Source organism: Chaetura pelagica, unplaced genomic scaffold (assembly GCF_000747805.2).
Source record: "Chaetura pelagica isolate M959 unplaced genomic scaffold, ChaPel_1.0 scaffold39, whole genome shotgun sequence".
NCBI classification, from domain to species: Eukaryota; Metazoa; Chordata; class Aves; order Apodiformes; family Apodidae; genus Chaetura; species Chaetura pelagica.
The window spans coordinates 347,828-360,653 of NW_009954614.1; positions in this window are offsets into that span (position 1 = coordinate 347,828).

Here is a 12,826-nt window from a genome sequence, read left to right on the forward strand (position 1 = left end):
AACTTCCAATAACAAATGTGCAATCAAGAAGTTTGACATAAATATTTATTTTATGTCTTAATTAAATCCAAATGTATGGGTCCTATTATTATATTACTTTATAACAGTTTAAATGCTGGCAAGCCAGTTCCTCAAAACAGTGTTTTTTGAAGAAATGACTGATGATTTTTATGTAGTGAGTTTTCATTGTGTGAATAATTGGGAGGATAGTGAGATAAATCTGTTTGAAATCTTCAGGTCCATGGTTTGTAATTACTTTAGCACTCAACACTTGTTATGCTTTAAATTTTAGATTAGGTTGGAAAAGTTGTTCATTCTTGGGATTCTTCACCACCCTGTACCTTTTATTGTTTTTTTGTTTGGTTTTAATACCTAGCATTTGCTTCTACTATGTGGCAAATATTCACTGGAAAACTGATTGTAATGTTTCCATAACCACGTGTAAAACATGGTTGTCAGCTATATCGTGGCCACACAGACTTCAGAAAGCTTTCTGTTCCAAAAATGCAGGCCTCAGCTGCTTGAGCTAAGCATTATTTCCACCAGTGGTAGTAGACCTTAGAGGGCCAGCCATCACTGGGATGATCTGCTTATTCCCATGGGAGCAGGCTGGCCATACCATCCTCCAGTCGAGGGCAGTGGTCCAGCCACCAACTAACGCTGGAAGTTACACGCTGCGGTATTGAGTTATCTTGTACATAGGCAGAAAAGGAGATGTAGGACAGCAGTGTAATCATTTGTTGCCTTGAGTCTATTTCTAACTGCTTTGAGAAGTAAAAAGCAGACTCTGCTGAAATGGAGCTCTGGTTACTGCGGGCTAGATCTTCATTTAGTATGGATATCTAAATGACATCAAAGACAATTACCTTCAGAACTCTTCAATAGCCATATTTACATGCAAGAAAAATGGCTGCAAAGGCCTAACATAGTATTTGTACCTCTCTAAGACAGCTTCCATGTTTTAGTCAGACAACTTACACAGACGTGCTGGTCTCCATTTCCAAACCTTTGCATGGGATATGCGCTGCTGGGAACAAGGGCACGAGCGCATGTCTGCATGCTGTAGAAGTCACACGCTGATCTACATGCATGTCACATGTAAACCAGGTGCAGATGCTTTTCTTGATTTATACATAGTTTCAAGGATGTTTTTGAGTTACGTGGTATTCCAATACACTCAAGTATTACAACTCTTCAATTAAAACGTGCGTTTGGGTAATTAGTGTAAGATATGTGTTATCAAAATTAGCTACTTTATGTAATCATCATTATATTTATGGCTTAATTTACAGCTTGTACATCAAAATGTATTTCCTAACCCTTGGGAAAGGCTGCTAGTGTATACCAGTGGCAAAGAAGAAAAACCATAAAGCAACTCAGAAAAGATTATGCTTCTAGCCAGTTCACAGAGTAAGACATGCTACGCCTGATTCACTCTTGTCATTTTATGTTGGAATAACTGCATTAAGTGGGATAACAATAGTGAACTAAGTAAATTTTCCTTTCTTTCATTAAAAACCAGATTTAACTGAGGAATAAGTTTTCTAAAGATCAGGATTGACCCATGTTCTACAGTGACAATTTGATGAGTTTGTTTAAAGAAGGGCAGTACCAGTCCTATTCTAGCTACAAAGGTAATTTTTTTCCAGTGCGATAGTCCAGCTGAACTCATTGGACTGTACAAGGATGTGCATTTCTGAGGATCACAGGCCTTTAGTGCAAAAAAAAAAAAAAAAAAAGTTATTTTCTGTCACTGTAACTTGAAAAATTTGGCCATGACTCCAGATCTGTGTACATTTTTTGGTAAAGGTTCTCCTATGAAAAGAAAGTAATACTTACCTGAAGCCTTTTAAAAAATACTATAATCACAGAGTACTTTAAAAGTTGATTTTTTTCTTTATCATTTTGTGATACATTTTGCTTGTCATTGCTTCCATGGCCAACAACATGACATCTGTGGAAAGAGCCTCTCTCACAATTAAATACATTACGGAGGAGGTATGAGTCTGTTATTCGTTAATGGGGTTTCAAAATAACTTATAACTAATCCAAACCATATATGTGCACTTTTAAATTCTCATTTGCACGTTTATTCATTCCTGGCAGTGTAAATGCAGAGTGGTGTGTTACTTGAACACAAGCTGGATATATTTAATGGAAATTAACTTCCAAATATATCACACTACTGAAAAGATATTTTAAGTAGAAAAAATACAACAATATAAAAAACATTTATTAATCAGATATATATTTTATATAAACAAGATTTTGAGTAACCAGAAAGAAAATAACAAGGAATTCTTTGGGTGAGGACATTTATTAAAAACTTTGTAAATCCAGGATTTTGTGGGTTTATATGGCTTCATTTTTTTTGCTGTTGTGGTGCAGTATGACATTTTTATAATAGTCATCTTGATCAAATATACATTTTCCCCATTTTGGAAATATTTTATTTGCTGTTGCTCTGATTCCAAGCCTACTCTTGTTTTAGGTTGTTTTGTTGTTGTTTTTTCCCTATTTTTTTCATTTAAAAACAAACAACAGGTGTTATTTTTCAAATGCAAGCTTCATTCTGTGCAGGCCACAAATGTAGATATGAAATTAGAGTAACTTTCTTTGTTACAGTGGATACTTTCTTCTGGTGAAAATTAACTCGGTTTAGTTTTCCTGCATATTGCAGTGTGCAGTTAGTTTCAATTTCATAAATTTAAGCAGATCTAGTAGGTTGTTTTTGAGAAGCTGGCCCACAGTGCAGAGTATTTCTTGACTAAAAGTAGCCATTAAAAGTTCACAAAATAAGGTGTGCATGATAGGCAAGCCAAGTTAAAATAATAAAAAAAAAAAAATTAAAAAAGCAAGAAAAAAAGAAGAGGCAGCATTACAGCGTGGATGTAAGGAAATTGTTCAAAGTTATTTACAAGCAATATCCACATGTAGGTTTTCCTCCCAGATCTGATTGTTACTAATCTAGAATAGCATTCATCGACCTGTACTGTTACCATTACTTGTGTATCACTTAAGTCTGCAAAACATAGTTGAAGTGAGGGCCTTTACTAATGAGCAGGACTAGGTTAGTGTCTTTTGACCAACAAGTACACTGCCCCAGCTGTCCATCATACGCCAATCACAATGCTTCCAAACTAGAATTACAAGCAACTTGTAATTTCACGCAGCCAAGTGGGGTGGTAATCTAACATGGAAACCTTATCAGTCATTCTTACTCAAGCTATCCCACTGATCAGTCAGAGCCTTGAGACCTATTGGGAGAAATTTTTCTCACCTAGTTTTGGAGGTCTGTATTTGAGCTAGTCATCCAAGGTTCCCTTTCAATCAATAAAAAGAAGTTGGCCCTTGTATAGGATGTGAGTCACCTGACAAATGTAATTATTTACTTCTGTAATTGTGCCAAAGAAGCACCTGTTTCTCTGCGTTTAAAGAGATCGAAATGACTAGCTTGTATCCAGGCACCTGTGTTTGGTCAGATGAATCTCACGTATTGATTGTATCCAGTCTTTGTGCTGAACCTATGAAAAAGACTGTCCATAATCCTGGTGTTAAAATTGAACAAGTAACAGCAGAAAGTTTAGTAGATTTTTCTCATTAGATGTTTGCACACTGGAATTTCTGAGAAGCAATGGGACTCTGTGAGGTGAAAGGAATAGAACTGAGCTATGTAATTAAAATTTTTCTTAAACAAAAGTTACCCTTTTAGTTTCCCATGAATGTAAATTCAATGTCTGTCAAAAAAAAAAAAAAGCTTAGACCCATGCTGTGGCTTTAAGACATTACCCAAGACTTTTCAGCATAAGGCAATCCTTTCATTGCAAATAGTGCACTCAACAATTAACTAAAATAAATCAGTTGTTCTGGACAAAGCATTCTGTGCCCAGAATTACATGAGGTATTAGCTGGGTTATTCTGACATGAAACTTATAGACTGTAGCACTTTGATTTTTCTGTAATTTAAAACTGACGATCCAGTTTCCATTTTTTATATGATGAGCGCAATACTGGGGTCCACTGATTTCTTTTTCAATGCAGTTTCATACAGGATCCAAAGGTGGATCATAAGTAACGTACAGATGCCCTTTATTCAAACACAGAAGATATTTACTATATGTAATAGCTGGGGCTGTGGAGGTGCCTAGTAAGACCATGTAAGCAATTTTCAGGTTAGAGTGACCTTATGGGACCATCAGCCACCAAAATAAAGCTGCATAGAACATACTTGTATTGATGACCAGTTGCTAAATTTTAGCCGACTCCATTGCAAACTGAGGTGTGTATTTAGCTGTTTTACTCAGCTGATGGAATGGCTCAATGGAACACATTCTGGCAGCTGTGAATTTCTCTTACGAACACACGAGAACTGTAACTGCCCTATCGTGGGCTCAGGCTATCTTGGAATGTGTTCCACAGAGAGTGGAAAGGAGGACTCACTTCTAATGCAGCCCAACACATCTTTTAAAGTAACAAAAGTTAGAGTCATAATAAGTCTGTCTTCCATTGAGTCTTCTAGGAAAAGTATTAAAAATAGAGATACTTCACTTACAGCATTTGCATATGGTTGAGGAGCACTGTATTGTGCTAAACAGTTTTCTTCCAGAATACTCTTCTTCACCAACTGCAATTGATCTTTCCTGACTAAATGACCAAGATTTTTTTCTTTTTATAATTGTACTATTATTATTTTTGAGAGTAAGGGAAGGATGTGTTGGGCTGAGCTAAAACTTAGTAGGACAGTGATCTTGAAATCTCCCAGCGAGATGAATAAATCAGCGGTGAAAAAGAAATAAAAATCCCTAAAGCCTACAATAGGGTGAAAAAGGAAGAACTGTCCACATTGTGCTAAGGAACTCTTAACAAAAAACAAGATTTGCATAAGACAGTTCTATGCATTTACAGCTCACAAGTATCTTCTAGTATCATATACTGTATTTAGTAGTGCATGCTGCTCATCCATGAGTGCCACGGCTATATTATAGTTCCTCAGATTATGGACCAGTATATATTGAGTACATTATGGTTATAAAACATTTGTCTATATGTACATAAAGAATTGTAAATATAATGTATATCATAATGTCAGAGATTTTTCAATCCTACATAATTAATTACCTAAGTCCCAATAACACTAATGGGGTTGATCTGCTTCATTGGCTTTTAAAATTTTTAACTGCATGCACTGTATGTGTATAGTACTTTCCAAACTTCCTTGGCTTGTTATCTGGGAATGGACAGCCTCTCTTTTCCTCAGTATAAAAATAAAATAAAATAAAATATCAAATTGGCTTACAGGAAGCTGCCTGGTCACCTAATGCTGACCCTTCCACTGCCATCACACCAAACCCCTTTCTACTGATTCTTTTCTGTACAACTAATTACTGTAGAAATCATCAGTGATCGAAAAAGTGGAAGCAAGATGCCCATGAGCCAGAATCTCTAGTGAGATGTAGTCCATGCTATAAAAAGTTTGTCCCTCTACTGAAGTTACCAAAGATGTTTAGACAGCATATACATTACTTTCTTTTACATAGCCATTTATAGACACTTACGAGGCTAAAATTAGGGAAATTTTCAAAGGAATATGAGTAAGAATATGTCTGCGTATGGTATAGAAAGATGTGGTGAATTTTAGAAAGGAAAACCAACAAAATATAATGCCAGTTCAGTACAACTATTTCTGTGTACGTTTCTTCAAATATTCTACATTAGTATCTTACCTTTCTTCCCTCAGGAGATTTCCCAAGTGCATCTCTCTTCCTGAAAAGTTTAGCATGTTATTTTACTTTTCATATCTGTATAATTAAACTGGAATAAAAAATGGCAAGTCACTATGCTAAAGATATGGGAAAAAAATGTATTAAAAATATCACTCTTAAAATATTTTGAAGTTTTCACACCTGTTCTACTTCATTCCTATCCCAAATTTTTACCTATGTCTAAGCATCTGAGCACTTTGGCTAGTAGGTAACAACACGTGTCTCAATAATAATTATGTACTGTGCCATGCTCAGAAACTCCTGAGTCTGTAAACAGTTACATGGTTGTGCAGCTTAATTCATGTAAGGAGGCTGATTAGAAATGGGACTATTTGCATGAGTAGAGTTAGGCATAAAGGGCTTCCAAATTCAAGTCCCTATAGAATATTTGTCAGATGGCATGAGATGACATATTTTGCAATATTTTTTTAACTTCAGTACCACATATGGTTTCCCCTGAGGAGTCCTGTACATTCATTGATACTATCGCAGAACCTCGTGCACATATTGTTGTTGATATGACTGTTGACTTTTTTCATCATTTGGGTAATAATACATATTTTGGGGAATATTAATCTCTAACATACACATCAGCAAGCTGATTACAAATTTGTGAATAAATCACATTATTATACTACTCATTATTGACAATTCAGTGAAGAACTACTAAGTAGTGGCATGTGTGTTGAGCGTTAGGTGATAAGCCAAAAAACCCTGGGACTGAAAATTCACAAATCAAAGAGAAATCTGTATTATGAACTGTGTGATGCCTGGGGCCTTGGTTGTATAGAAAGCAACCCTGAATCTAGAATCTGGGAAATCAGATTTGGGAGAAATGTGCATTGGAATCTAAATATTAATTTCTGGTTGTGAATGATGAGAAAGTGCCCATTGAAACACTCAAGGGAGTATTTTCATAGGATTATCAGAGCATAATGGTCTTAGGTTCCTCTACAGCAAAAATCTAGTTGCTGGTTTTCTGGGGCCCAGCCTATGACAAAAAACTTGTTAAACTGTCATCATTTCGATTAGAACGTCCAGTAGACAGAATTATACCACTGAAAGACTACTTGTTCTTCCTGTTACATATTGGCTTTTTTGAGAGGAACCTGAATAAACTAAGAGTACAGCTACTTGGTTAGGAGTGGCTTACAAACAGAATTTTCAGTTTTCTCTCATTCAGACCAGGCTCTACTTGAGAATGATTAAGAGGCAAAAAGGAAAAGCAAAGTAGGATGGATATATATACATATATTTATATAATGTATTTATTTTTTAGAAGCTGAATGCTCTGAGCTGTGTACCTCACCATCACAGTCTCGTTATGTACAGTAGGATTAGCTGAGAAAGACAAACTGCAGGCAGTGTTTCAAATCTGCAGATTATTTTAGTAACTCAGTGTCAACTTTGGAAGTTCCATTTTTGTCTTGGGAAGGTTCTGCTCTAAAACACTCAGTGTTTCGAAATCCTGCTGCAATATTTTAATAAGCTTCTTGATGGAGTAATTCCTGAGACAATGGAATTAATGTTTCAGTGTCAATAGGCACGGTCTTGCTGTGACCAAAATTCACAAGAGTTTGTTACTCACACTTCAATGGCAGTGGGATGAAGGCTTTTGTTATACACACAGTATGTAAAATTCAGCTTTTAAACAGATTCTCTTTACCTGCATCTGACTACTGTTCATGACTGATTTGTTGTTAGATAACCAGCATTTACTAGGTCACATGCTGTCTGTTATTCAAATGTATCAAACTTTTTGCTAGTTTTAATTTCTCTGTTGAGAGTTTCAGGTTGAAATGTAGGATTACTACTTCAGGGAATTATCCAGAATCAGTTAAATCCATAGAGAGATATCAATAGACTGAAAGAGATTTTGGATCAAGTGTTCCTATAGATGTGCATGGAATGCATGGCCTCACTTAATACAGGAGAAGAGAGTGCACTGCACATAAAAGACAATGCTACTACCTCAGGGATGTGATGAAAGAGATTATGATTACCTTCAATATGACAGAGCTGAACTGCAAAGTACAAATGGTGGTTGCTGCACTGTTTTATCTGGAATGGGCTACCATCACTGAGTTTGGAAGAAGTATTTTAAATTACCCACACATCTAATGGAAATGTTTTGGGGTGTTTTCTTCCCCTAGAAATTTCCCCAAATTCCTGGATTTAAATTCAGGATAAAACCACCATCCCCATCAAACAGGACCTACCAAAAAAATAGGATGTCTATCTTTCTCTATTTTCCTAAACATAATTATGCAATATGATCTCCCCTTCATAATAGCAGTTCTAGCTGATGATTTTCCTCTTTGAACAACTTGTTTCATACTCCTAGCAAGTTGCAGTGTAAGTTTTGAGATTTCCCAGTTAATCAAAGGCACAGTAACAAATAAAATTCCTAATACTCTCCTAGTAGGTCTGTTTACTGGACTCTTTTGTTAATTCCCTATTTCAAGAAAACCATCCTACTCTAAAATTCCTAACATGTAATTACATATGCATTTTAAAGCTTAAAGCCATGATTACTTATCTGTCTCTCCCAAAGAAACAGTGAGCTTTGAATTTGCATTGTAGCATTTTTAATACTATTTCTTTTGCAGCCATTTATTCTCCCAGCTTCTCTACATAGAGAGGGCTATTTCAGATTAAAAGTGGGAAATGTTGTTTCCTGGTTAACTCTGGAAAAGGAACTGGAATCAGTCATTACTTCAGTGTATTACCTATAGCCTCCTGTCCGCTTCTGTTGAGGCCAATGTCAAAATTCTCTGATGGTATCAGTTACATCATGCACAGTGATGCCATGACTGAAAAGATAAGAGACTAACAAGAAGGGCTTGTTCTTTTTTGGTGCAGAACAACTCCTGCTGACTTTGGTAAGAACAACAGGTACTCTGTACTTCTCAGGATTGCATCTGCAATTCAACAAGGAAAAAAAAAATCTTTAAAAGGTCATGTGAAACCCTATTTACTGAAAGGCAATAGTTTATTTTCTAGCAAAGCAACCTTCATTGTTGTAATTTTTTTATCAGTTTTTTTAAAAAGCAAACTACTTCCACTTGTAGAAAAGATGCAAGAAAAGTATTTGACTACCTTCCAAAAATTAGCTTGTATTTTCTCTTAGAAAATGAAATGGTTGGTATGTTTTCTCAGGATAGGCTCTGTTTCTGTGTGTTGGTTTTAAATGTATCTGAATTGCAAGGGGTTTTAATCTCTGTCTCTTCTGTGAAATTAGATTGTACACAACTAAATATAACTGCTCTTCATAGTTTGTTGTTATAGCATAGCCATAAGATATATCAATGTATGTGTATATATAAACAATTATTTGATGACAGACACTAGATTATATATTTAAGCAGCCATGTCAAAACTTTAAAGGCAGATGGCTTCAAAAGTAATGGTATAACCATAATACAAACTATTTTCCAAACAAACCGTGGCCTCAGCACAGATCTCATATACTTATCAGTAGTCTGAAACCCACCTTTTCTTTAAAGACCCCCAGGTAACATCTGTTTTGCCATTGCTTCTTTTCCTCTTACCAAGATGCACTTGAGTAATGACAACTACCTGTGATTCAGTCTTGACCATTCATCACAGAAAAGCAGCCTTGGTACAGTAACTTTCAGTTATATGTTCATCAGTCTGAACTTGTGTAACGTTGCACACAGCGAGCATGATGTGCTCATTCTGAGAGATGGACCATTTCACAGCTGCTATTCTTGCTTTCCCCCTGGGACTGCCTCACTGGTCAGAATTACTTTCCTTCATGTAATATATTTCCCATACATGTTCCCACTGCATTTTCCTTTCTGGCTTTTTGCCAGTTTATAACAGTATTGTAGGAGGAGCCATGAAATAAAAAGCTTAATATACTAATTTGCAGTCCCAAGGGGAATTTACATTAGAAGTGAAGTTGTTATTATTTATTGAAAAGTGGTGTTATCTTCTTTTTTAAAATTATCATTCTATTCCTATGATAATATGATGTTCCATGTAAATTTTCATGTGCTGGCATGCCTAGAAGATAATAGTGTAATAGAGTGCTCAGCTCTCAACATTAGGGTGTTTTTAAGGTGAATTGCATTAAATATGCCATCTCTTTGCAGAAATAATATGGGGTTTGGCAAAGCTACCTGCTGAGCAACATAATAAGATTTTTGTACAAAGTACAAGTTACGGATTATTATTGTATTTTATTTTTCTATGATTTCCTAAGAGGCATTATCAGGTCTTACAGATGAGGTAAGCCTGTTTATTAAGATATTTATTAGCAAATAAAAGTTACAGTACCAGTGGTTATTTTTGAGTTAATGGTGTTTGTTTTGCCTTAAGTCACTAATATAATGAAATACAGTGAAGCCTGTCATACATGATCATGCGAAAAAGACCCAGCTGCTTAACACAGGGTGGTGTACTAATAAAGATGGACCGGCAATATGTTCTAACACTTGAGATGCTTCAGGGTGTTGTTTTTTTCAGCCAAATAATGCTTAATCATAGTGGCCTCTTCTGTGCTTACCACTGAGCATTTATTCTCTGATAAGCAGCTTGTCAAAATGCACATCCAGTTAACATCAGGATAAAACGACACATTAAAACCACCAAACAACAGTGCTCTCTCCTTCTTGAGAAATGTTGGGAATCTGAATTTTAAATAGTTTTTAATGTGCTGTTAAGATTCTGCAGTACTGTTCACCCTCCTTACAGTGGTTCACTAAGCCATGCAACTTCTCCTCACGAACAAATGCAGTTTTAAAACTTGCTATATTATGTAAATAATGCCACGGCAATACACAGCGATTCACAAAGAAGTGAATGCCATATACAATAATCAGACTCTACCTCAAAAAGTTTAAACTTACAATTAGCCTTTCATTTCATAACTTCATATGCAAGCTATACAAAACGGAACAGAAGCCTGTGTTGATTAATGGGAAATAAATGTCAGCTGTCCACAGGCCATTACATCCTGCACATTTTACATGGAAAGAGCTTCCTCTCTAAGGACTATCAGGTTTAACATAGTGTATATAATGAAGAATGAATATTTAATTTTAGATCTCGTTAGAGAATTGCTTTTGCCATTCTTTAGGCTTTGCTGAGTTTAGAACTAGTTCTTAGATATGGTATGACTTCAATATAAAAAGTAGGAGATAGCACCCTCATATAACACACACTCCACAACCTAATTAGCTTTTAGAAAGTGCTTCAATCCAGAATTTCACTGTGAGATTCATGCTACTTGCTTTGCCTTTACAGCTCATGATGTCACTATCAGGGAATCTCATCTTTCAGTCAGAACCCTTCTGGGTACAGGGACATAATGAAATTATGATTGCAATTGACCTCAACCCTTTAACAGTAATGAAAGCAACAACAAGAATTAGAAAGTCAAACACCTAAAACATTTGTAGTATTTTAAATCTCTTAAGTTTCATGCAGATCACATTATAACTGGAAGTTTTGGAAGTTTTTTTGCCTCAGACCTTTAGCAAAAAGAATTATCGAACAGCTATTTCCACTGTTGTCACTGCTCTTCCCAGGATAGAAGTTGATACAATAGACTAAAAGCTGTGCTCAGCATATGTGAAACTACATCAGAGTTTTTTCAAAATGATGGGTGAATCTCTGTGAAGGAAAATTGCTTCTTCAAGCCAAGGTACAGACCTTAGTACACAGACCAAGTACAGACCATATTCTGGCAACAGAGGCAGAACTGTGCACTCTACCCTTCCCTCATTGCTTATCTTTGTTCCAAAACTAAAGGACAAACCCAAAGACACACTTAAAATGTGGAATTACTGAATTGCACAGGGGGCAGCATGCTCAGCCCTTCCCTGCCTCCACCTCTGCTTGCCCACGCAGCCTCCATAGGGCCTGTGGTGCAGGATATGGGGCTCCACACAGGACTTTTCATCCTGCCAGTACCTCAGCGGAGGTGAGAGGGAGGAAAAAAAACCTCACGCTACACTCTCCATTAAGAACAGGAGTCTTGGTAACCACATTCAGTAAGTGCAGCAGCATAGGAAGAAGTCACAGCACTCACTTTTACAGAATTGTGAACAGTTTTGTCAGCTAAATTTAAGCGTGTGGTAGAAAAGAGCCTAGGTTTTTGTTTTTATGTGTGCCTGTTCAGAGCTCCAAGTAATTTCAAGTCTGTGCAGCAGACCTAGAACCTGACCAACTGGACTGTGCTACCCTGCAAAAAAACAGTGTATTTCTAGTCCCTGTGCCTCGCCCAAACAAGTGGCCTATTTCCCAGAACCCAGTTGCTGTAATTACCTAAACAGCTGGTCGATTTAACATGTCCTCTGAACAGAGCAATCCACCACATTGCCTGCCTAGAACAGGAGCTGCTGTGAACACCTTCGATGGCGTTTTTTATTAGGCTTCTCTCCTTACATCAATTGCAAATCCCAAGAGGAGCTGTCCCAGTGCCCTAGCTGCAGCTGTGCAAGGAGGAGACACAGCGAGTCAGACAAATACGACATCGCACACAGAGGATGAAAGGGATGAGGTTGATACGTGTGACCCATGTGCGATGCCTGCCCGCCCTCCGTGACAGGCGCCCGGGAACAGCAACACGCAGCTGTGCCAGGGATGAGAAAGCCCCGGGAGCGGGCCCGGCCTGAGGACCGGCCCTACCTGCAGTCCTGTCCTGGTTTGAGCCTGGATGAAGCCAATTTTCCTTTTACTGATATTTTTTTCCTTCAGCAAGCTTTCTTTTAACTAGTCAGTGTGTTCTAACTAAGGGTGATAAGGCAGGGAATGTTTTTTTAACTGCTGGGTCTTCAAGGTCGCACCTTCACTCTGCCGGCTCAGACACTATAGGGAGATCTATGATCCCCTGTAGGAGGCTGAGTTAGACAAACAGCAAAATTGGCCAGAGATATTCCATTCCATATGTCTATATAAGCTCAGAGGAAGGTCAGAGATCACAGAAGACAACTTCCTTCCTGCTTCTGCTTCCCTTCTCTTCCGTCCATGGCCGGCGTCCAGGGGGGACTCCATCCATCCATCCATCCGTCCATCCATCCATCCATCCATCCATC